Here is a 26,071-nt window from a genome sequence, read left to right as displayed (position 1 = left end):
ATTCATGTGCCCAGCGAACGCGCCGGACAATGATAAAGGAAAACCACAGAAACACCAACGCCTTTGAACGATGTTGTCAGCAAGGTTTAGTGAGTCTACCATGAACTGACAGCTGAACAAACAGATCTGCCTTCGAAGAAATGCGCTTGAATGCTCCTCAATGCTTAGCTTCGAAAAATGACAAGATTGCTTCGGACCGCTTACCAGGAAGGACCGGTCCCTAACAACAACAACACGCCTATTAAAGTAACGAACCAGCTATAAGTAAGTAAATACATCCATGCATACATATGACCCATAATTAGATGGATTGACACAGTGGCGGCAACAATGGGCCCAAAATGGAGCGATTGTGAGAATGGCATAGGACAGGCAGTGTTTCTTTCTGTCGTCCCTAAGGAGGGCCATTGTCAGTCAGAATCAAATCGACGTCCAGAATCACAACAAGAATCTTGACAGAAGCAGACAGCCACTTATTTATCCAATGGAGCTTCTCAGTTTTTAACCATTGCGCCAAAAAAGCAAAACCAAGCCCATGATCAATGCCTGTTCATCATAATCCTAGGGAGGGTTTTAACACTGTAAATGCTTACAGGAGCAAACCGCCTCTTCTTACCCCCAGGGACCAGCTGGTAGGTTGGAATCGCCAATCTGGTGGTTAGCAGTGTAATGCCTAACCCACGGTGCCACCAGGGCTCCTTAAAAAATAACCAAGAATAAATTAATAATGGCTAGAATATTATTTCTGTACTATAAACTAGCAGCTTAATATTTCAGTGGAAATGATTCATTGACCTAAAATGATTTAAAATTAAAAATCTGTGCAGAACTCCTTGAATTCCCTGCCTAAGAAGATGAATTGTGGGTTCATGGAATAGCAGGCATGTCAACATGATGTCCAAACAACCCACGGCTCTAGTGTACACTTTTTAATTCTCATTTTCATAAGTGAATCAACATAAGTGGATATAGTCTCTCTCCTCTCAGGCTGACATGGCACTCTCTCTGCAGCCGAAAAGTGCTTGCTAAAGTAGAGGGCCGGCGAGTTCTGAACCTGAATTCTCATGACATCTGTCACAGCTCAGGAGTGCATCATTCCTTGCTCTCTCTTCTCATTTCTCCTTGCCTAGCCTTTCCCAGGGTTTCCCGCATGTCTCTCTATTCCACTGGTTCTCCATTGGTGCTGGGGAACTTACCATTTAGGATGTGGGGAAAACACTTCTGATCACCTGGGAGAAGAGTTGGAAGTACGTGCATAGGAACACCTCGCAGCACGCCGCTCCAAACCCACTTCTTGAAGATTCCCACGTGCAGCATGATGAAACCTCTCTCTCGGGGACACTTTGATTGTGGCCTCGCCTTCTGTAGGAGCTTGCAGTCCTTTCCAGGTACTATTTTAGTCAGACGAAAATGAACAGCCTTAAGCATTTTTTGAAAATACATAATACCTAATTATTTCAGAGATATTTTAAATAGGCCTTATTAACACTTTTTTCATCTAAAGTTATTTTCATTTTCCTAGAAAATCCTATGCTATGTCATTGAAGCCACAATTACTGAACTCAATTAGACATAGACTGTTAAAGTCCTCCTTTTAAAATATATGCACAGATATTATAAAAGAAATTTTCACATTTTTGGATCTGGAATTCATAGGACATTAGAGATTTCCTTTGTAGAGAGTAATTAACACATTTAAATAGTCAAATTAGTTCTTTATTGCATAATAAGCAATCATTTCCAATAGTCTCTTTGTTCTGATATTTCTACATTAGTGAATTATATATCTAGAAAAAATTAGTGTCTAAAATGGCTTTTTGTTATCCTTTTTGTAGAGGGGAATATTCTGGCAGAGATTTTATGTATCAGGCAATGTGCTCTATAATAAGAGGGGAGGGCCACTCTTTACTAGTCAGTAGTCATTTTAAAAATACAGTTTACATTATAAACATAACTATATTATTAACAATTTTTTTATTTTAGAACATTAATCAAATATTTTAAAACATTATACTCATATGATACATTTGATCCTTTGGTAAGAGCATAAAAATGTGAAATCAAATTGATGAGACTGGCCTTGGGCTAAATGCCTTTACTGAGATGGTATTTCTGTTACACACAATATATTTATTTCTTTTTGTGACTTGTTTCAGTTGTCTAACGTCGAATAATAAACCACCCTAAACTTAGTAGCTTAAAGCCACAAACACATCAGAAATATGAAATGTGGGCAGGTGTCAACAGCAATAGCTTCTGCCTCGTGTAGCATTAACTGGGGTGACCAGAAGGTTGGCATGACTCAGAAGAGACTGGAATTATCTGCAGGCTCACTCATGGAACCATCTGCTGTGTGGTGACAGCCACTAAGTGAAGCCTTTCTTTGTGGCTTCTTAGATTTCTCAAAGCATGATAGCTTGGATCTGAAAGAGGAAAAATATTTTCCCAAGAGGAAAAATATTAATATTCATGTCATGTTTATGATCTAACCTCTGAAGTTAGCACCACTCAGCTGGACACTATTAGTTAAGGCAGTTATAAAGGTCTCCTGGGTTCAAAGAAAGGGGTGTAAGTTCTATCAGTTGATGGAAGATTATTAACCGATGGTGTGGAATTGCATGGGAGAGGGGATACGTACAAAGGGGCTTCAACGAGTTCATGGGAAATTTCTATGAACTTTAAATTCAATTTTTCCATGAACTTTGTGAAGCTCGTCATATTGGTGTGTTACCTGTGGGAAATGCCATCTGCCACACCATCATAGAACCATCGGTAACTGGGAAGCTGTAGCGCTCCTACTAAGCCTGCCCCACGAAGTACTCCTGCTAATGTAACCCTTACCAATGCCTTCTCTCTTCCTGATGCAGGATAGTCTTTTGGAGAATTTAATTTTGTACACAATGTGAATAAGTGGAAGACTGAATAACACCTGGGAAAAAAGAGGGGGGGAAGCTATTCCTTCTGTTAAGAAGCACAGTTACCAAACAAGCAGCTCACCAGTCTGTCGAAAGCCTAGAGTTGGCCATTCGGCTACCTGATCATTATTCTTCAGAATGCTCCAGTAGCTGCTCCAGTTCAGTCCAGAGAAATGTCCTCTGTGCCTGCAGTGAGCATGGGGCTGGCTGGGCTGGCATTGCACCTTTCAACGGGTCGATTGTCCTCTTTGATTTAATAATTCTGAGCCTTGGCATCCCTTGCTTTACTCCCAACCTTAATCATAAACTCTGCCCCATTTCATATCTTCATAGAGAAATCTAGATTTCATTACTATCTCAGTCACCGACTACTGCCATAACAGAAAATATCGCATTTGGCCATCTTAAAAGAATAGCAGCAATACAGGAAAAAAAAAATATGTTGCTGAGGACAAGAGGGGTCAGAGCAGAGCCTGAGGCCATCTGTCAACAATGGGACATCCCCTCACAGAGGGGTCACAGGAAATGGATGAGTCCACCGGGGTATAGTAAAGCACAGCTGAAACACACAATGTTCCTCTGGTTCCTTGAGGCTTCCTCAACCCCCGCTATCATGACCCCAGTACTGCCTCTCACTTCAGACTAGACCGGAGCATGGACACAGGTATAGATGAGAGAGAAGACCTCACTACACACAGAATCCAAGGACAGGATTGGGAGTAGCCATACCAGAATGATAGGGGGAAGGTGAGGGGAAGAGAGGAAGGGGGAATGGATTACAATGATCAACACGAAGCCACACACACAGCCAGGGGGTAGTGAACAACAAAAACATGGGTGAAGGGAGACAGTGGTCAATGTAAGATATGAAAATAATAATAATTTATCATTTGTTAAGGGGTCACGAGGGTTGGGATGGGGGAAGGGAGGGGGAAAAGAGGAGCTAATACCAAGAGCTCAACAGAAAGTAAATGTTTAGAAAATGATGATGGCCACATATGTACAAATATGCTTGATACGATTGATATATGAATTGTAAGAGCTGTAAGAGCTCCCAATAAAATGATTATTTAATAATACTAATAATAAAAGAATAGCAGCAACAACAAAGACACCCAATCTCCCATGAGGGAGGAGACAAGTCTGTGAAGGCATCAGTGTTAGTGGAGATTCTTCCTGTGGATTGATGTTTCATACTCTCGGAGACCCCACGTAACTTCCTGGACGTCCAAGACACGTAAAGAGACCTTCACAGAATCTCTTCCCTCTGTGAGTCTGTACCTATTCTGCTTTCTAAGATGCCACCCAGAAGAAACTAGGTTTAGCACCACCTCAACTCCAGTATGGTCTCATTATTATAATAAAATAATTGTATATATATATCCCAAATGGGATCACACAGATATTCAGACCAGACTTTGGCATATACTTTGAGGTAGCATATCATGATCCATAGCAATAACCTGATCCTCAGTCTCAGCCCTCTTGCTTCATCTCTTAACTGGGGTGTCACACTTACCACCCTTAAATCCGAACATAGATGTTGGTGCCAGGTGTCATAGAGCAAGTTGAGTTATATCGAATCTATGTACAGTAGAGCAAACTAGAGTGTCCTGTGACACTCATAATTGTTGTTATAGTTGAGCATATTGTTGTAACCACTGAGTCAATCCATCTTCTTGAAAGTCTTCCTCTTATGAGTAGCAGTGGAACATTGTCTGATAATAGATAGGACAAGTTAATGAGTCATTTTCTTGGCTATGCTTTTCATTTACCTCAAGATGTAACTCCTTCCCCTCGTCTAGATAATAGACATCTGCCACTACGGGTACCCTCCAGCCCAGTCTCTGCAACCCTACCTAAATGCCAGCTGTCAAGTTGCCATTGCTGGGGTCCAAGAAAACCAAAAAATGATGCCCTTGGCTATGGAGATTATAAACTTGAACTGCAACTGCTTACCTTTAATGATTTTGTAGAAGAACTTATAGTTAAGCAACTATATATAACACAAGTCAGCATAAATTGAATGCTATAATAACAAAAGTATGAACTGCTTAGCAGCATTATTTGGGAGTTCAACCAGCACAGGACAGAATAATTGGCCAAGTGTGCTTAATTTTCCTTAAAAAGCATTTGAAACTGACAATTATGTGTGCGATTAAAAAAATGTTCAATTTCTGTGTAGCTAATTCAACTAGAGTCTAGTTGAAGATAGAGCAGCCTGTGCGTGAATAGCATAAAAAAAATAGTGTTGTCGAGCCCCACGTGGCTTAGCAATGGGTAAGCGTTCCCACTCTCACCAGTCTAGACTTCACTATGTCAGCGTTGACGGCACAGTGGAGTATGACTTTAATTCTAGCCAGGAGGATGATCCGTGGAGCCATTCATTTTGGAGTGACCCTGGAGTGCTAGAGTAGAGCGGTGGTTCACAGGCTTGAGTCTTCAGATAGCTAGACCTCTCTTTCTTTCTCATAGTGAACTCAAACTCTTTTTTCTCCTAATAAAATAATTTTTGAAAGACCGTGCTAGAGCAGAAAATGCAAGTGTTGCAGATGATTAGAAATATGCCACATGCCCATTATGATAATTTCCAGCTCATTTTTCTTAGTCTATTTTATTATCTATAGTTGCAGCAATAATTGGTAGCTAGTGTCTATAGTGTTGTTCCCTAAATAAAAATTCTCACTTGTTTACTTTTAATATTATTTAAGGTTCCTCAGTGTGTTTCCTGTCAACCTTTTAAATATTGATGTAGATCTTTTCCTTGTATTCCATGAGTTTGATGTCCTAAAATACCAAGATATGTTTTGGCACAAGACAAAAAGAACTGAATAGATTAAATATTTTTCTGATTCTTTTGTAAACTTTGAAGTAAACATACATAAAAGTTATTGTCAATGCCACATGACTAGCTGAGAGGTGCTGAATGTGCTTTTTTCAGAATTTCAGAATATGTTGGAAACAAATGTCTTTTGGATAAGGTGGATGAGATTCCTACCATAATATTCTTTTTATTAAAGCTTAGCAATTTTTATGGTTTTTTTAATTGCTGGCAAAAGCATGAGCATTCCAAGAAAATAAAATGGGGAAAAAAAGTGAGTTTCTATTAACAGAAGCTAACCCTCTGAATGGATGAATAATGTTTGGGGAGGGAGTAATCATTGCATACAGTGTGAGTGGTGGTTCCTTCACAGTCTGTGGATTATTTTGCATTCAAAGAATAATTTTCTTTCTTTGTCTTCTATAACCTAGTATAAATCAATAGGAATATTGAAAATGTAGATAGAATTTTAATCACCCAAAAATCATTACCAGAAAAAATTGTGAATAATAAAGTCAAATCTGTGTTTTTAAGCAGCCTATACTAACAGTATGTTGTTGATCTGACTGCTGCCAATCACTCTTGTCCCTGTAACAGTGAGTGCCTTGAGAAGTATGGAGTGTGAGCACTTTGCCCTCTGGACTGAGAGTAGGAAGTAGAAGAGTGCTTCCTGTCATCTTTCCCCCAGTTCTAGTGAGAGTAAGGGATTCCTTCTACGTGATGACGGAAATCCACCTTTGCTAGATCAGAATCCTCCAGTCCTGACCCCAGTTCTCAGGGAGCAACTGGTTGTACCGCCATAGAGCCAATCCTGATGAAGACTTCTTCTATCTAAGACACTGAAATTAAAGCTTTCCCTTTGTGCCCCAAATCCCTTCCTAGCACTCCAGTTGCTTTGTGGGACTGTAATCTTGAGCTCCAGCCAGCGCACTGAGCCCCAACACCCAGCCGTGTTTTCCCTCCTGTGAACCTGACCCTACACCAAAACAATGTTCATCATTTTACTGTAAATGCACCAACTGCCAAGAATCTATCACTCTCGTGTCACTTCCTCCCTGGCCAATGAATGCCTCCACATCTCCACAGTTTCAACGGATGAATCAGTGATGCACCTTTGACCCCGCTCAGAGGCCAGCCTCCACTTTTTCTAAATCTTTATTTCTTAACGATCTCTCCTAAGAGGTTCTCAGAATATTCCCCAGTATAAAATAACTTGACATTCTCCGCACCCCTGACTGAACCCAAGCACAATTGTCTTAATAAAGGATGGCAAGTGCACCACGGTGGCTCAGAGATGTTGTGCCGACTCTATCAACCACCTCCATTAAGAACTTTTTGCTTTAGATGGACTTTGGGCCACTACTTAAATCTTACCTCTGTACGAGACTGTTTGTTCTAAGAATGTGGCACTGTATGATACCTTCCGAACATGATCTCTGAAGACAAAATGAGTTCATAAGCAAATGTGGTAAAGAAAGCTGAGGGGGCCCAGATATTAAAAGATACAGCAAATGGGGCCTTAAAGGCTTGAAGGTAAACAAGCAGCCATCTAGCAGGGAAGCAACAAAGCCCGCATGGAGGAAGCACACCAGCCTGTGTGACCATGAGGTGCCGATGGGAAGAGGTATCAGGAGTTCAAAAACATACAGTCAAATTAATGCGACGGAGCATGGATAAAGTTCAGACTCAAAACCCCAGGTGTAAGATAATTGGACAGTCCCTCACAGAGGGGCCACACAGAAGGGATGATAAATCTAGTGTGATGAACCATATAACTATCCTCTAGTTCTTTAATATTTCCTCCCCTTACTGTAATGGTCTTTGTTTTACCTCATTAATCTTGTTAGACCTGCATATGTTCATTTGTATCATTAAGACCGCTCGGTACATGAAAACCAAGATAGATAACCCTTCAGAAATAGTAATGGGAGGAATGACTCCCTGAGGGTCTGGGAAGAGAGGGGGGAAGGGAGAGCTGATAGCAATAATAGCTATACAGCCCCACTCTAGGGGAAGGAATAACAGCCTTGCAGGTGAATGGACGCAAGGATGGTGTAAGATGCAACAGTAATAATATAATAATAAGGGTTCCTGGCGGAGGGAAGGGATGGATAAAGGGGAGCTGATATCAAAGAGTTCAAGAAGAAAGAAACTGTTTTGAAACCGATGGAAGTAGCAATTGTACAGTTACACTTGATCTAACTGAATTATGGACTATTATAATGTCTGTAAGAGTTCCCAATGAAATGATTAATAAAATTAATAAATAAAAGATCTTTTTGCTTTGAAGTGCTATTTCCCATTTCTAGCTATTTCCTCAAAGCTGGACTTATCTCTCAGGTTAGTCTTTCCATTTCATCCCTCCGGGCCAGTCCGTCTGATTTTCAGTTCTAATTCCATATTTAGACTTTGTAATGGTTTGTACTCAAGTTCACCAACCGATTACCAGCGACCAACAAGACCAACCCAAGCCAAGAACTAGACCTTAGGATTGGACAAAATCTCGAAAGTCAAGAAGAAACATGAATATTCAGTATTCAATAGAATATTGAAAACTACCAGATTGGAAGTCTTTTGTTCTATGTGAAAGATGGGCTTTCTACTACTGTGAAAAGTTAGTCTTAGAAACCCACAGGGACAGTTCTCCCCTATCCTATAGGGCCTCTGTGAGTTGGAATCAACTCAATGGCAGTGAGTTTAGTTTTGGAATCAAAACATAACCCCTATTGATTACAGATTTTTTCATCAAGTAATCCATTCAAGTGCCTAAAATACAACAGGAAATTGAATGCCATCTTAGAGGAAAAATGGAAGGATATTGGTGACAAAAGTTTGCAATGGCATTTCTACATTTCCCTGTTGGTTACAAATAACTTGTTTCCATTACAAAATCATGTCCTCACAGTTTGATCTATATGTTAGGACTGGGTAAAGCTACGAGTGTCAGACATCTCAAAATGACTGTTTGTCTCTTTACAGAAATAGAGGTCTGGACATTGAAAGGTTAGAACCAGTAAGGTATGCCATTGGTCTGGAACCCAGAGTTTGGCATTGTCGTTCTCCCATGACCCTAGCAGTCTGCTCTTGCTGAGGACTTCACATCTACATTCCTGAAAAAGAAGTTAATAAGAATAATCTACCTATTTAAGTATAATTTCCCAAGACATTTATAAATCTAGTCTGTTCCTATCCACTTGTTAAAACTTAGTAAAGTGACCAGGTTTTTGTTCAAGGAAGACTGAGAAATGTCTTATTTTTTCCAAGTGGCTAAGTATCTAGCTAAATGGGTGCAGATGGGGACTAGGAACAACTAAGTTTCTGACACATTCTCATGTGATTTCTCATGTGAAGGTGATAATGGTTCCTTCCTCCATTTTTATAATAGTACTTTCTAAGTAAATTTCTAGCAATTTCTAAATACATATCTAACAATATCTTATAAGATCCTAAAGGATTTAAAACCTTTTAAAGCTTGGGAAATTTTTATATTTCATTCTATTTTGTTATTATAAAAGACATTTTATCTATTTTGTCTCATTGTATTATATAAATGGAATAATATGAAACTATTTAGCGTGCTTTATGTCATGGGAAAGGAATGCTGGTGGTACTGTTGGCTGGACTTTGGACTGTTAACCTCAAAGTCAGTGGTTTCAAACCCACCCGCCACACCTTGAGAGGAAGATGAGGCTGTCGGTGCCCATGAAGACTGGCAGTTTCAGAAACCCTAGTAGTAGGCGGCTAGGAGTGGGAAACCACTTTATGACAAGGGGGTTGGTTTGGGGATTTATGTCATGGGAAGTACATTTTGGGTGAGATTGCAGTTCTTTCCAGGGGTCTTCGCTCAAGGTAGTAATAATAATAAACTGAAAATAAGATTGGAGTAAATGAGAAGAAATATTTTTAAATCTTCTTCAATGATAACTTCAATATTTCTATCTCTTCTTAAACTTACATTCTCATAATTAGTGCTTTATTCTGAAAACACAAAGCCTTTGACCTAATACAGCAGAAGAAACTGCAATTGAAAGAGTTAATTATTTACAAACATCACATAACTTATTTGGGGTTACTCTGGGACTAGAGCCCAAGTTTTTTAGCATTTTGTCTAGGGATATTAATTCTCCAGTTTTCAGTTCCCATGCATGACTGAATTCATTCTTTTATTTTATCTGTTCAATAATTGCTTATTAAAGTTTGGCTTAATCAGAAATCACAGGCACAACCTTCTCCCAGACCTTGATGAACTATCAAAGCAAACCTCCTTTTAAGGTGAGATTTTCGTCGTAGACTTCCATGAAGTGGTTGCTGTCTACTCGATCCATTTTATACCTACATAGATATACCTTATATGTGTGTGAACAGAGCTCAGCCACAACTCATTACAGAAGGGCAGAATTGGATATTAATGTTATATTTGAAATTCAAGTGTGTGCTTGGTTTTAAGTCATTATCCTTGTCCATGAAACACCACCAGTGTATGGTTACACATCTCAAATCCTAAATCTCAGCCAATCCAAAGATAGTATCACACTAAAACACATGGCCACTCACATTCAGAGACAGGACTTCCACAATTTTTCATAAATAATACACCCACAAAAATAACACATACAAAAATAAAAATGACACATACATTAAATGCACAAAAAGGATGAAATTATATTTTTAAAAGTTCTGTCCCAGATCCTAGAGTGACCATGTGTTTGCCATGCGGGTCTTATTACATGTCCAGACGTGATATCAGTCTCAATCAATAATCTAAAGATGCTATTTTGGGCCATTTGTGTGGAATAAAGGATAAAAGCATACTTAAGAAGTATGGGTAGAGTTTGGAAGTACACTAGTAACTGGAAAACAAATGATTGAAACTGTGCGCTTGTTTCTATTGTTTTAAGTAGATAATTTTATCTCCTTGCTTTTGAGCCATCAATCATAGTCTTGAGCATTTTGAAGCCTGTCCATAAATGACACGCCATCAATTGGAAGCTTAAAACAAAGTGGGTAAAACTGGCATTGACTATCGAAGGATTCTCAATTCAATCTGCATTGATATGAATATCATAGTTATCTTCTAAATCTAGTTTTTAATTGGAGAAATTAACAAGGCAAAACTGATCGATGACAGCTCTTGCCTTACAATCATCTTAAGTGAAACAGTATGTGATATTGGTTGTTCTTATTCCATAATCTAATTAGGTCTGACAAGTGCCGAGGCCTTTGGTCAGCGAACTTGAATCATCTTAGCCATGTGATTTCAAGCACATAAAAGGTCCTTGTTTCTTGCACACCTCAGATTTGAATTTTGGGTTCTCCTCAGGAGAACCAACTACAGTAGAACCCCGGTCCTCAACCGCATCAAACATAATCAGATTTCAAGGAATGTCAAGAAATTTTTTCATTGGAGCTCGAGCAAAACATCTGAACCTGACCCGACACACGTGATTTTTGTAAACAGAAGCAGTTCGTGTTTCCGTCACTCGTCGTTAGTTGGTGTTGTTAGTGCGCGTTGTTTAAACCTTTTGCGACTGTGTTCCAAGTGTTTTGCTATAATTTCTTATTTTTTATGGCTTTTTGTTACTGTGTTTAGATAAAAAAAAACATGGGTCCTAAGAAAGTTTTTTTAAAGAATCATCATGATAAGGAATTGGTTAACCACGTTAACGATATTGTTGATGGTAATTTAGTAAACCCTTTTAGAAAACAGTTTAAGGAAATGCCAACAGCAGACCACATTAGAAAGATTTTTTTAGAGAAAGCCAACCAGGTCCTAGTGGGAAAAAAAAAAAAAAGATAAATTAAGGGGGGGATGCGTGGGAATCTCCTGAAAAGCAGCTACCGGTTGATTTTATGGCAGGGGATAAAATGCCATCCAAACAATGACTCTCTCATCTAGCCATCCGTGTCCACAGATCCAGATCCTCATCCAGCTCAAGGTATGGGCCATACTCTAGTTGTTAAATTTTTTAATGTTGTGTTTCTTATTTAAATTATATTACTTAACTCTGAACTTATTTACTTTGAAATTTCTGTGCAATGTTTTGTATAAAAAGGCAAGATTAGAGTAAAAACTTCGTGGTCGAGAATGGATTAACAGGTCCAGGTCCAGGGTTCAACTGTAGTTATTATATAAGGATAAGTAAAAATATATATATTTATAAAAATCATAGAACGTTTTATTAAACAAAAATATCAAAATTTGAAGCTCTCATTTCAGGACTGACATTTCTTCATCTAGGGTCTATACATTTCTGAAGGGAGTGTTGGCATCTCACTAACCTTTCCCTGAGAAACTCCGTACTTCTCCATTTACACCACGTCAAAATGGCAGTTTGGGCATTTTCAAGGGACTTGAGCTGGATCCTTTTCAATGTTCTTTCCATTTGGGGACCCAAAAACACAAGTCTTAAGCCAAGGTCGGGTGTGCAGAGTGGATGAGATGACGTTTCCCAATGAAATGTTTGTAGAGCACAGCCCTTGTCCCCCTGGGAGGATGAGTAGCTTCCCTGGCCTTTTGCTCATCAACAGAGTTTTCCATTTTCTGAAAACTTCATTATGAGCCCAGTGATCCTCCTGTATCCTTAAAGAAAATCTATCACCAGCCCCCCTTGGGATTGTAAACACAAACACCTGCCATAGCCTTCCAAGCTGACCTTTCTGGCTAGCCCAGCAGATTGTTTGATTAACTCTTTCTAAGGCACCTTATTGAGACTAAAGGAACCCCAGGGGCATAGTGGTTATACTTTTAGCTTCAACTCGCAAGGTCATTAGTTCGAATCCACCAGTCATTCTGCAGAAGAAAGACTGGGTTTTCTCTTCTCACAAAGAGTTAGTCTAGGAAACTCCCACCAGGGGAAGTTCTATCCTGTCCTACCGGGAAGCTGTGAGTTGGTATCTATTCAGTGACAGTGATTTTAACTTGTTTAGTTTTGTTGAGACTAAGACAAGTGTATTATGGGCAGAACTTGTCATCGAGCATCCACTGAGCACACAGATTTAAACTGCCTTTGTTTGGAATAAACCCGTGCATGTATGAAGGGACTTAAAAATATTTGTGGATTTTTTTCATATTTTTAAAATTCCATTTCTCCATAAACTTTTTGAAGTCCCTTCCTATAAACTGCCACACTCGTAACATTACTTCTAGACTGATCCTGGTATTGTGCACACATTTACAGTGTATAAGCCTAAATTGTAGAACCCTAGCGTCATGTCAGAGATTAAACCAACATCCTACACCGCTGACTTCAAACTGAAAGCCGTTGTAAGGGTAGAAGAAAGAAATGAGTTAGAGCTCAGAAAAACCTGTGTTCATGAATGGAGAATGAAAACTGGGAGCTAAAGGAAATGAATCTGAGAAAACAGGCACATCACGGCCAAAGCAAAATGGCTAGTTGGAGAATGACGTAAACAATGGATTATCTCTCAAACGTAGTCATTAAAAAGAAATGCACTGATACATGCTATACCACGGATGGTCCCTGAAACACGAAGATAAATGACAGAAGTCAGGCCACACATTGTAGGTTCCATGATATGAAACAGCCGGTGTAACTAAAGCCATAGAGAAAGATGAGGTAACTAGTAACTGCCTATGATTAGGCTGAGCATCCCCAGCAGTGTGGTCAGGAGGGAGGCTAACTGCAAGATTGATTATTCAAACCAGCTGATGCAGGGGGAAAAGAGGAGACTGTCTGTTCCCATAGACATTTAGAAAGACTCAAAAGTTCTATGATGCAATGGCAATGGTTTGGCTTGGCTTGGCTTGGCTTGGTTTGGCTTGGTTTGGTTTGGTTTGGTTTGGTTCGGTTCGGTTCGGTTCAGTTTGGTGTGGGCGAGGGGGAAGTGGAAATCACTGCTAATGGGGATGGATTTCTTTTGAGCTCATGTACATGTTCTAAAATTGTGATAGTGATTGTACACCTCTGAATACATTAAAAATATACTGAATCATGCATTTAAAATAGGTGAATTGCATGGCAAGTGAATTGTCGATAAATTTCAATAAGGCTATATTACAAGAAGAGAACAACGTCAATCTGTCTCTACTGTTGAAATTCAGATCGATGAAAACCTAGAAAATGAAAGAGCAATCAGAAATGTCAAGCTAGGTTCCATCTAGATTTCTGAGTTCCAGAAGAGGAAAGCCCACAGTGGCTGAAAGAAGCACTGAGGGCTAGCAACTACTGGGGTTGGAAGGGTCCTGGGAATCAGATGACAATTTCTTTTGGCGACTTTTTTTTATTTCAAAGACATTTTCATTAAAAAGTATGTTTCAGTTTAAGATTTGGGAAAGTCATAAGATATAAACAACATCTTGTTAAAGTTTTAAACCTCAGAGTCTTGTTCTCTGCACATTCATACTCTGGTCTCAACCTGGTGTCCTGTTTCCAGGGACTCATTCTGTTCAACAGCTATTGCTCTTAGTTTACGGAAATACCAACCTTAAATGAAGTCTCCATGAGATCAGTCTCTTCTCAGTAACATTAAATCTGCTGGGCATTAAAAAACTTGAAATGGAATTCAGCAATGATAGAAAAATATTGGGATGTACACTTATGAAAATAACAAGTATGGGATTCCATAGTTTACAAAAAAATGCTTAGCATGTATTTGCATAAAATATGGTGCACTAAGTAGGCCATAAAGGAACCATGTACTCATCCGGTATTTTTTCTCTATTCAAATAAGATTAGACTCAATATACCTGAAAACCTTTAGGCTCTCAGAACAAATGCTCCTTCCTTTTTCCATTATCAGCATGTGCCCAACACCGCCAGAGGGACTACTGAAGCCCTTTTCAACCAACTTCTTTTTAGGCCTCACTTGATCCTCTTTTTTGTAAATTATCTTGCTTCTACAATTCCCTGTCTCAGTGTGAATAACTGATTAAAGGACACAGAGCCTGTTTCTAGATTCACATCTCGAACCAGAATATTCCTGAACTTGAATAGCTTTAGTGTGCACTTTGCACCTAACCCATTACCCATTGCCATAACACCTATTCCAAATCATAAAAGCTCCTATGGCTTAGGACTCATCCATAAAGTTCCTAAAATTATAAATCTCTGCAGAAGACTGTCTAGCCTCATCGTTCGCCCGCAGATTGGCTGGCCAGTTTGAACTGCCAGTCTTTCCTAACTCGGTGAGCCACCAGGAGGGAAATGGGAAGGAATGTGTGTCGGTGGTTATGACTTGAATAAAGTGACAATCTGAAAACCAAGAGTGAAGACAGACACACAAATAACCGCCGAGGAGAAAGGAGGCAAGCAAAGGGAGAGAGGCCACAGGAAGTTAAAGGACACAAGGACGGGGGTAGCAGAATTTGCAGGACGGATTTGTGACTGTGAGCTGACATGTAATGAGTACGGCGGGGGCGGGGTGGGGTGGCGAATTGGTACCCGTTCACCTCTCCCTTTGCCATCCACAGTTTCTGAAATCTTGACATTAAACTATCCAAACACCCATACCTGGTGGGAATACTAAATGCTGGCTGGCTGAATATTATAACACAGATTCCTTCACTTGAGCCTTTCACCAAGTGAGAACCCCAAGGAACGATTACACAGTCGTTGGGAATTTGAACGATATGCAAGTGGCAGGCTCTTAGAGGGGTAAGCCGGATGCAGGCTCCCTAATTTGCCCACCGGCAGTTCGGCTGAAGGCAATAATTTATTCTGATTTGCTAAATTGGACTTTGAAATTTCTATGAGTGATTAACCATCCTCTATCATGTCTATTTTTATAAAAAAGAAACTAACAGTTATGCTATAAAAACCTATAATGTCAATGCTGGCAACCACATTCTGTGCTGACCTACTTACACTATTGGCTCTGTTAAAAGAGAAATCTCAAAGCAGATGTGCCTTGATAATTCATTCCTTTTCAATGAATTAGATTTTAGCAACTGAATTTCAAATACAGGGCTGAGAAAGGCACACAGTAGTGATTTTCCAGTTGTAGTTTTCAATTTTTTTCTGTGCTAGTTTTGGAAATAATTAGGGGTTCGTTTTATGAAGGGGGTTTTGAAAGGGCAAGGCCCAGCGTTTTAAAGCATTGGTGGGGCAGTCGTGGGCGAAAGAGATAGCCGTCTGCTTCTGTAAAGAGATTTATAGCCTTAGAAATGCTGCGGTGCTCCTGTTCTATTGCATAGAGGCTGCTTGAGTAGAAACCAGCTCCAGGGGCTTTGTTTTGGAATGAGCCAATTAACAGAACCTTATGATCCATATCCTGGATCTAACCAGTTCTTGATTATAAAGAAAATCATTCCTTCAATTAATATTTGACAACCTTAACATGTAAAAGAGAAGAACTGAACTAAGATGTGTCTATCACCACCCGCAGCATCTGTCTGCCTCCATGAAGCATCAAGTAAGCACCTATCCTGCATCAACTTCTATAAAAAATTATAAATAAACAAAACTGCTGTCCTCTAGTTGATTCCAATTCACAGCAATTCTGTAAGGCAGCATAGACATGTCCCTTTGAATTTCTGAGACTTTTAAAATATATATTTAGGGAGCGGACAGCTTCATTTTGTTCCCTAAGATTGACTGGTGGATTCAAACTCCTAACTTTGTGGTTAGCAATTCAATGAGTAATAAAACCACCAGAGCTCCTTATCAAGTCCTGTACTATTAAGTAAATTGGCCAAGTATGAGATAGATTGCAAAGTGATGCACCTTGTAATGCTCCAACTCATACTGGCTGAATGCACAACAGAATGAAACACTGCCCGGCCCCATAGCATTCTTATAACTCTGTCTGATTCCATCATTGCAGCTGTGATGTCAATTTATCTCGAAAGCCTTTGTGTTTTTACTGACCCTCTGCTTTACCAAGCATGATGTCCTTCTCCAGGGATTGGTATCTCCTAGTAATGTGGCTGTAGAACATGAAATGAAGGCTAAGAAGCATTCTGGCTGTACTTCCTCCAAGACATATTTGCTTGTTCTTCTGGCAGTCCGTGGTAATTTCAATATTCTTCCCAAACACTGTAAGTCAAATGCACCAATTCTGTGGTCTTCCTTACTCATTGTCTTGCTTACACATGCATCGGGATGATCAGAAATGCCATGGCTTGAGTCAAGCATCTCTCACCCCACAAAGTGACATCTTTGCTCTGTACCACTTTGAGGTCTTGTAGCAAAATTTTCTAGGAAAGCACATGACTTGATTTCTTCACTGTTGCTTTCACAAGCAAAATACGAATCTTGACAACTTGATGGTTCGCTCCCTTTCCCATGATGCTCTTGGTCCAGTTGTAAGGATTTTCGTTTTCTTTACACTGAGTTGTGATCCATACTGAAGACTCTAGTCTTGTTGGGTTTGTTTCGTTTTTTTGTTTGTTTGTTTGTTTGATCTTAAACAGCAAATGCAAGTCATCTTTCTTGGCTTTCAGTCAGCAAGATTGTGTAATCTAGGTATCACAATTTGTAAAACTGCTGTCCCCCAATTCGTTGCTATATTCTTCTTCATTTCCCAGCTTCTTGAAGTATTTGCCTAGCACACTGATTCAATAAGCATTGTGAAAGAATACAACTTCAGAGCACACAGTTCCTGATTTTAAATCATGTATAAGTCCCCTGTTATCTTTGAATGACTACCTCTTGGTCTGTATACTGATTCTGCATGGACACAATTCTGAGTGTTTCTTTCTGGAACTCCCATGTTATCTGTAGTTGTTATTGTTCACACAGTTGAATACCTTGTTCTTTCTTGGAGTCTCTGCTTTCAGTCAAGATCCATTTGACATTAACCATGATGGCCCCTGTACCTTATCCTCTTCTAAGTCCAACTTGAAATTCTGTCAGAACTCTTCAGATATGTTTTTCATTATTTCCAGAAATTTTAATTGGCATGACATAATAATGACGTTATTGAATAATTTCTGGACTCTATTGGGTCACCTTTCTTTACAATGAGCACAAATATCGATCTCTTCCAATGAGTTGGACAGGGGGTTGTCTTCCATATTTACTGGGCGACATCAGTGAATACTTTCAGCACTGCCTCAGCTGGTTGAGAGATCCTAATTGATGCCTTCCCTGCAGGATTTCTTCCTTCACAACTGGCAGCTCATAAGACCTCTCGACACATGGAATTCAGGACACATAAACCCCACAGGAACAGTAGTGGTAGTAGTGATATTATGGGGGTAGAGGCTGGCTGGGGAGCGATATGGGAGAGAAAGGGGAAAACCCATCGCAAGGTTGGATATACGCCCCCCACTCGAAGTGGGCGAATAACAGAAATGTGGGTGAAGGAGACAATGGACAGTGTAAGATATGAAATAATAATAATGATATAAAATTTATCAAAGATTCACAAGGGTGATGGGGAGGGAGGAGATAAAAGAAGAGCTTGTACCAAAGGTTCAAGTAGGAAATGTTTTGTAAACAATAATGGCAACATATGTGTAAATATTCTTGATAAAATTGATGTATTGAATGTTATAAGAGCTGTAAGAGCCCTCAATAAAAAAGAACCTTCAACTCTTGATCTTGCTGACTCTTGAAATGGTTGAACATCAAGCATTTCTTTTTGGTCCAGTGTATTCTTTGTGGATGCTCCTTGTATTTTTTCTATCTTTCTTGATACCTCCTGTATCATTCAAAGGAGCCCTGTCGGCAAAATGGCTTACATGTTGGACTGCTAACCCCAAAGTCTGCTGTTTGAAACCACCAGCAACTATGGGAGAAAGATAAAGATTTCTACTATCATAAAACTACTATTCTACTCTGTCCTATCAGGTCATTATGAACCAGAATTGACTTAATGGCAGTGAGATTTTGTGTTTGTTTTTGCATCATTCAATACTTTGTGAATCAAATCCTTCAATATTAAAAATGATGGTTGATCTTTTCCTTCAATCCTTTAAGCTTGATATGTGCTGAGTAGGTTTTTTCCTTTTTGCTGTCTAACTCTATATTGGCACATTCCAAATAATGCTTTATTGTCTCTTCTCAAGCTGCCTTTTGAAATTTTTGGATCACCTCTTTTACCTCATGATTTCTCCCATTCACTTTAGCTGCTCTCTGTTCATGAGCAAGTTGCAGTCTCTTCTGACATATCATATAATTCAATAGTTCAATCCTGCAATCGTATCAAGGACAGAGTCTCTTCTAAAACCCACTTTGATCGTTTTTAGAATGCCTTTTTTTTTTTCATGTATGAGGACGTATATACTCTACAACCCATGAGGTTTTTGGTCATTGGTTTTCGTTCCATTAAATCTGTTCTTAAGACAAAGTCAAGGTTGTATTTTGACTCTTGTGAACCAGTTTTCATTTTTTTCTCACTTCGGCCTAAACGTTCATAAAAACAATTGGCAGTCTGTTCTACAATTGGCCCCTGGTTTTGTTTTGTCTAATTATATTGAGCTGCTTTATCCAATATTTGCACAGATATATTCAACTTGGTTCCTGTATATTCCATCTGGTGAGCTTCATGTGTTTAGTCACCATTTCTGGGTGGGTTTTTTTTTTAATATTCACAATAAAGAAATCATTGGTCTCATAAAATTCTATCATGTGATTTCCAGTTCCATTTCTATCAAGGCCACATTTTATAACTGCTGATCTTTCCTTTTTATTCTCAACTCTCAGACTCTAATTGCCAGTAATTACCAATGCATCTTGACTGCAAAGTTTGCTCAATTTCAGACGGAAGAAGTTGGTAGAATTCTTCAGTTTCTATACATGTGGCCTTAGTAATGGCGACCTGAATTTGAATCCTAGTTGTACTGTCTTCCTTATAGGCATAAAGATGTTATCCTATCACAGACAACATCGTACTTCAAGGTAGATCTTAAAATGTTCTTTTTGGTAATGAAATCTCCAGGGTTTGTCATTCCCAGCATAGTACATCATGATGGTAGTCTGATTCAAATTGGCAAATACCAGTCCACTTCTGCTCACTAATATCTAGGATATCATTAACAATACATTTCAGTTAATTTTTGATGACTTCCGATTTTCCTGGATTCATATTTTTACACTGGACATTCCCATGATTTGTAGCTGTTTCTTCTCATTTTGAATCATAGCCTAACAGCAGATAAAAGTTCCAAGAGCTTTCCTCCAACCACATTGTGTTAGTCTGGGAAGTTTAGAGAAACAAATCCACAGAAACTCATGTATAAGAGAGTTTTTATATAAAGCTTAAGTGTACATCAAGAAAACACCCCAACCCAGTGCTGCCCAAGCCCACAAGTCCAACATTAACCCATATGTCCAACACCAATCCACAAACTCCTCCCCCATGTCACAAAACACATGCAACGAAGCCAACTGCAGGAGGAAAGCCGGGTCAGTGAACGTGTAAGCGTCTCAGCGCTAGCAGGGGTCTCCACACGGTCGCTCCAGCACCCAGGTCTGCATCAGGGTAGGTCCATGTGGCTTCTCCTCAGGGATGTCTTGCAGGAAGTGAACCTTGCCAGCTAAAGCAGGGAACTGGCTAAGGCAGCTGCATCCTGGTCTGACCATCAGAAAGTGAGAGACCGGAGAACTAGAAAGGTGAGGCTCACTGAGCCATTTATCTCTCCACCTTTCAATTAACCCCACATGTGTTTATCGGCCAGGTTGGCAAGATAAATTTTGACTATCTCACACATCATTCAGTTGAACTGTTTTTGAGAAAGTGGTCTCTCCAGTCATATTTTCCATCTGCCATCACTGTAGAAAACCCTTGCCTGTTGGTATTCATAAGGTTTTCAGTGGTGACTCCCTCAGAAGAGGCTCTCCCATCCCTTCAGCCTGAGTCTGAAAGCTTCACGGAAACCTCTTCACCATGAGGATCCTGTGGGTTGGTCTTTGAATTCCCTCTGGCATACCTCCCAATGTCACCGCACATCACAACGAACTGACCCATGAGTGGGGAACTTCATAATAGAGACATGCAAAAGATGTCCTGGGAAAGTGAACAAAAGCAACAGGCAACTGCTTCACGATGAAGTGGGTATTTAACCCTGCATTAAACTCTTATGATGTTCTTGACATTATACTATGTCCTTTTCAGAAACCCTTAATTTAATCCTAAAACCATCCTAGAAAATGGGCATTGTTTTCCCGGTTTTAGCATCATATGTATGGAAGGAGGATGGGGAGAGGGGCAAATGGTGACATTGGCAATTGAAGGAGAACCAGGCCTACATCATAGGTCATCTGAAAGTCACAAGGAACTATGGAGGATTTTTAAGCAGATTGATAACATTGTTTGATTTCATGTTACAAAAGGGGGATGTGCCCTCAGGGGTTTCTGCAGTGAAACTTGGCTGGGTCCCTGACTTCAGGCAGCAATAGTGTTGTCCACAGCTGTTACAGAATAAATCACAAAAGGGTCCTAGTTAAGAGAATGGTATGAGGGCAAGTAATCCCTAACTCAGCCATCACTGCCCTAGTTCTAAAAGCACTGCTCCAGGAATCAGCTTACTCATTTGATAGCTTTGGTTTTAAGCAGGTGGTACATTACAGGGGTGTGAAAATCAGGAATTACATGTCAAAATCATAGCCTTTTTTCTCTGACAAAGAGATGATAAAGCTCTTACCCAGGAAATGAAGCAGAATTATTATAGCCATAGTTCAGAATTATGTAAAAAAAAAAAGAACAAACTCATACATAATACCCCTCACCATTCTGTTTGATCTAATGCATGTAGATGTTCTATAATTCTTCTAATCAGAACAGACTAATCCAGCTTTCCTGCACACACTGAGTAATGTGCCCTTGACTGTAATGTAACCGAGCTCCATCCTATCTGCAAGTTAGAACGTCTGTTTTTTCACAAGCACTGACTTCCATGACTCCCAGCAGCCCAATTCATTCAGTATCTCTCTGGGCAAGTCCCAGGAACTGGTGTCTTAACAATGGCCCCAGGCGTTTGTGCTAAACCAAGTGACTTTGAGAGCTGTAAACTGCTAAGGAGCACATAAAGGTTACAAAAGATATTGGTTATGGAATGGTGAATTGTAAATCTTGACTTTTCAGGATTTGGGGTTTTTTAATATCATCACCCATGTCACAAAGAAAGTATGTGTTTGTCTCAGCATATGTGACATGTGTTCCAGAAAGTTGGGGACAAAGCTACTGTAATGCAAAACTGTTAAGAGAGGCTGTTGAATCTCCAGCGATTATAGAGCCACTTTTTCAATCTTGAAGAATTAGGTTTTTAAACTCCACTTCCCCCCCCCCAAAAAAAAACCCCAAGTTATGTATTTTATCATATAGTTTACTTCAATTAAGGTATCATATCGTTTACTTCATCACTCCACAAGAGGAGAAGTGATGACCAAATTACTCATGGAACGCACAGCTTCTCCCTGACAGAGAGACAAACTGCTCCCTATACAGTAACTCTTTCATAAATCAAAAGTAGACACGTGGGTAAGGCAGTTCTGCAGAATTATAAAACTAACAATCCTAAAAGACCAATTATTACTGAAAAGTCATTTAGGCATGATCTAATGCCTTCCTTATGGTTCTCAACTTTTTTGAGTCAACAAAATACAAAGTATTCGTAGTAAACCTGTATTAAGAGATGACTGTTCCACACAGATTAACTTGCTGGGATGTTGATGTCCCCTGTAGGGTATGTGTGAGGAGCACTGATACTTTAGGGATGCACTGGATTGCAGACTTCAAGGTCAGCCATTGGAAACCACCAGCCACTTCCAGGGATAAATATGAGGCTTTCTACTCCCATAAAGTTACTGCCTCAGAAACCTACAGTGGCAGTGCTGTGCTTTGCTGTCCTATAGACTCCCTGTGGACTGGCATTGACTTGAAAGCAGGGAGTTGATTGAGGAGAGTTGATATTTTTGCTAACCCAAACGCTATCACAGAGTATTTTAAGTACCTTTAAGGAATGTGAAGCATTTTGCACTCATTCCCAATCAAATTAAGTGTCCACGTAACTCATGAGGTAGGCGTAGCAAATTGAATAACTCAAATCTAATAGTTTTTAATGGTGACATTATTAAAACATTAATAAATGACAACACCAGAGGGTTTTTTACATTATTATTCATAGAATATACATTCAAAAATGCTCTACTCAGGATCATTGCTTACTTAATAAGGCCTTTCTTTTACTTTGTGTGTGTGTGTGTGTGTGTGTGTGTGTGTGTGTGTAGTGAGGGGTTGTTTTATTTTGGATTTTGAGTATTTATCATCTGCCCTTAAGTTTTTCCATGGCTAATTCATCAAAGGTGGACAGCCTGTTCCTTGTGTCAGCTGTGCCTCATCTGGAAGTTCTGCTGCAGCCTGGTTACTCAGAGTGGCACGGCTGGTACTTGAAATAACAGGGCCATCCCTTCCAGCAACACATAAGGACCTCACCACATGACAAACGGACAGGCAAGGATATTACTTGAGGGCTAAGGTGTGCCTGGTCCCAGCCATAATATTTCCAATAATCTCATATGCATGTGAATGTTGGAAATTGAATAAGGAAAAACCAAAGAAAATCGATGCTTTTGAATTGTGATGCGGGAGAAGACTGAAAGAGACATGGACCGCCAAGGGAACAAACATATCTGACTCAGGGGCAGTACAGTCAGGAATCTCTTTAGAGGCAAGCGTGGGGAGACTTCTCACCTATGTGTTCTGGACATGCTATCAGGAGAGAGCAGTCTCTGGAGAAGGACATCATGCTCAGTAAAGGAGACAGGTGGCAAAAAAGAGGCAGGCCCTGGGTGAGATGGATGGGCACAACGGGCTAAAGCAAAGGAAAATTGTGGCGGCTGACGCAGCGCTGGGCCGGGTTTCCTTCTTCACCACGTAGGGTCTCTATGAGTCGGAGCCCGCTCAACGCCCCTTAAAAGCAACAACTGATGGCCGAGTAACACCTAATTTAACTTGCTTTTGAGGTATTAAGTCACTGAAGTCTCTGCAAAAAGCAGAGCGTATATGCACACACATAGACACATATATCAATCATGTGAAGAGGTTTCCACAACTCTTGAGAAAAATGTAGCCAGGAAACATTTTTAAAATATCTTTGTCTTGAGGATATTCATCAGATCATCAAGGAAAATGCCTCTTCTCTGCAAGAGCTCAGAGAGGGACTGTGTGGAAATGAGATACATCATGGAAACAGAAGACATATTCTCTACTGCAGAGAGAATTCCAATAAAGATAAAAAGTGGTATAATATATCATAATTAAGGGAAATAAGCCATTTATTGATATTTAAGCATGGAAGCTTAATGCTAATACATTAATTTGGATAAGATTGAAACTGAAAAAATAGCAGGCAATAGTTATATTATACAGAAAATACTCATAAGATAGAAGAAAAAACCAGAAAATAGTGCTGTTACTCTAAATTTTAAATATGATATTTTAAACGTGATCCTACTAGAAAGCACAAATCATGTACTGTATTTTACTTTTACTATGTGAAATATTCTAACACTAGATTTAGTGTCAGACATTTTCTCAACTCAAAGTACGAAAAGGGGGAGGTTCTTAAGTTCCTTCACCATATAATACCACTCACTTTTCACCAAGGCTGGAAGCAGAAAAGTATGTTCTACTTTTCTCAAAGTAACTTAAATTCCTTGGTTACGCCATCTGGAAGCAACTGATTCCAGATGGGGGAATTTTCCTCGTCCTTATTCACTTTCCTTTGTGGCCTCTAACTTTCCCGGGGAAGCGACTTCCTTGATCATTTTCCCCAAGGACTCCTCTGAGATGTGAACTGAAAACATGCCTGCTTGGGGAGACGGCCCGACCTTGGGAGCCTGCTTCCTGCTGGTGTCGTTGGAGGCAAAGGGGAAAGGGAGGCATGACAAGGATAAAGAGCAAAGACATAGGCAAGGTGTTCACATGTTTACAAGACAGACTGGGGGTTTCTGTGGCCAAAGCGTTTCTTCAAAAATGGAGCTGGATAAACCTATTTCTTTCGTGTATATTTTCTGTGCATATAAACCAAGTAAAAAAATTCCCTCTGGAAATAGATTGTAAGCCTGTAGCTCTGATCTTTCACTTATTGATTTCATGCAATAGCTATTTTCCTCTCCCTAAAGTAAAGAAGGCAAGGCTGTATGAGAAGCCTCTGCTCTCAGCCAAGATGCTTCAATTTGTTATGTTCTTTGTAGATGCCACAAAGTCAATTCTGATTCGCAGTGACCTTGTGAAAAACAGGCAAGCATTGCCCATTCCTGTGACATCCTCACAATTGTTGCTGTTTGAGCCTTGGCAGGATCTTGGCTGAAAGCAGAGGCTATCAGAAAGATGTGTCTGTGATTTCTTGTCTATGAAAAGGCAATCCACTATGTGGATCAGAGCGAACTGTGGATCGCTTTACTCATGTGGCGCCTGTATGTGAATCAAGGGGCAGTTGTAAAAACAGAGCAGCACTGCAGGGTTTAAAATTAGAAAAGGTATGCATCAGAGTTGTATCTTTCACCATACATACTCAATCTGTTTGCCAAGCATCAGAGAAGCTGGCTTAAATGAAGAGGAACGTGGCATCCGGATAAGAGAAGGGCTCATGAACAACCTGTGATATGCACTTGACACAACCGTGCTTGCTGAAAGGGAGGAAGGCTTGGGCGCTTGCTGATGAAGATCATGGATTGCAGCCTTCAGTCTGGATTTCAGTCCAATTTAAAGAAAACCAAATAATAAATGAAGAAAAGAATGAAGCTGTTAAGGATTTCATCTTGCTTGGATCCACAATCAGTGAAATGATTGTATTGTATTGGTTAAATCTACAGCACACGTTTTCTTTACATTGTTGAAAAGCAAGGGTGTTACCTTGAAGACTAAAGTGCACCTGACCCCAGTCATGGTATTTTCAATTGCCTTGTAGACATATAAAAATTGGACTTTGAATAAGGAAGACCAAAGAAAATTGATGCATTTGAATTATAGTGCTGGAGGAAAAAATATTGAAAGTACCATGGACTTCCAAAAGAACAAACATATCTGTCTTGGAAGAAGTGTAGCCAGAGTGCTCCTTAGAGGCAAGGATGCTGAGACTTCTTCACTTATCCTTGGACATATTGTCAGGAGAGGCCATCACTGGAGAAGGGCATCATGGGTAAAGTGGAGAGGCATGAAAAAGAGGAAGGTCTTCAATGAGACTGATTGACACGTGGCTGCAACAATGGGCTCTTAGCATAAGAACAATTGGGAGGCTGATCCAGGACGGGGCAATGTTTCATTCTGTTGCCGGGGTCTCTCTGAGCAGCACCTAGCAACAACAACATATTCATCAGAGTAAAGAGAATCCATAGGCTAGGGCATTTTTCTGTAACAACAAATCAGACAAGGGGCCAATCACTAAAAGCTACAGAAAACTGTCACACCTCAACAAGAAAAAGGTGAA

This window comes from Tenrec ecaudatus, chromosome 13 (assembly GCF_050624435.1).
Source record: "Tenrec ecaudatus isolate mTenEca1 chromosome 13, mTenEca1.hap1, whole genome shotgun sequence".
NCBI lineage: Eukaryota > Metazoa > Chordata > Mammalia > Afrosoricida > Tenrecidae > Tenrec > Tenrec ecaudatus.
Note: the sequence above shows the minus strand (reverse complement) of the source record.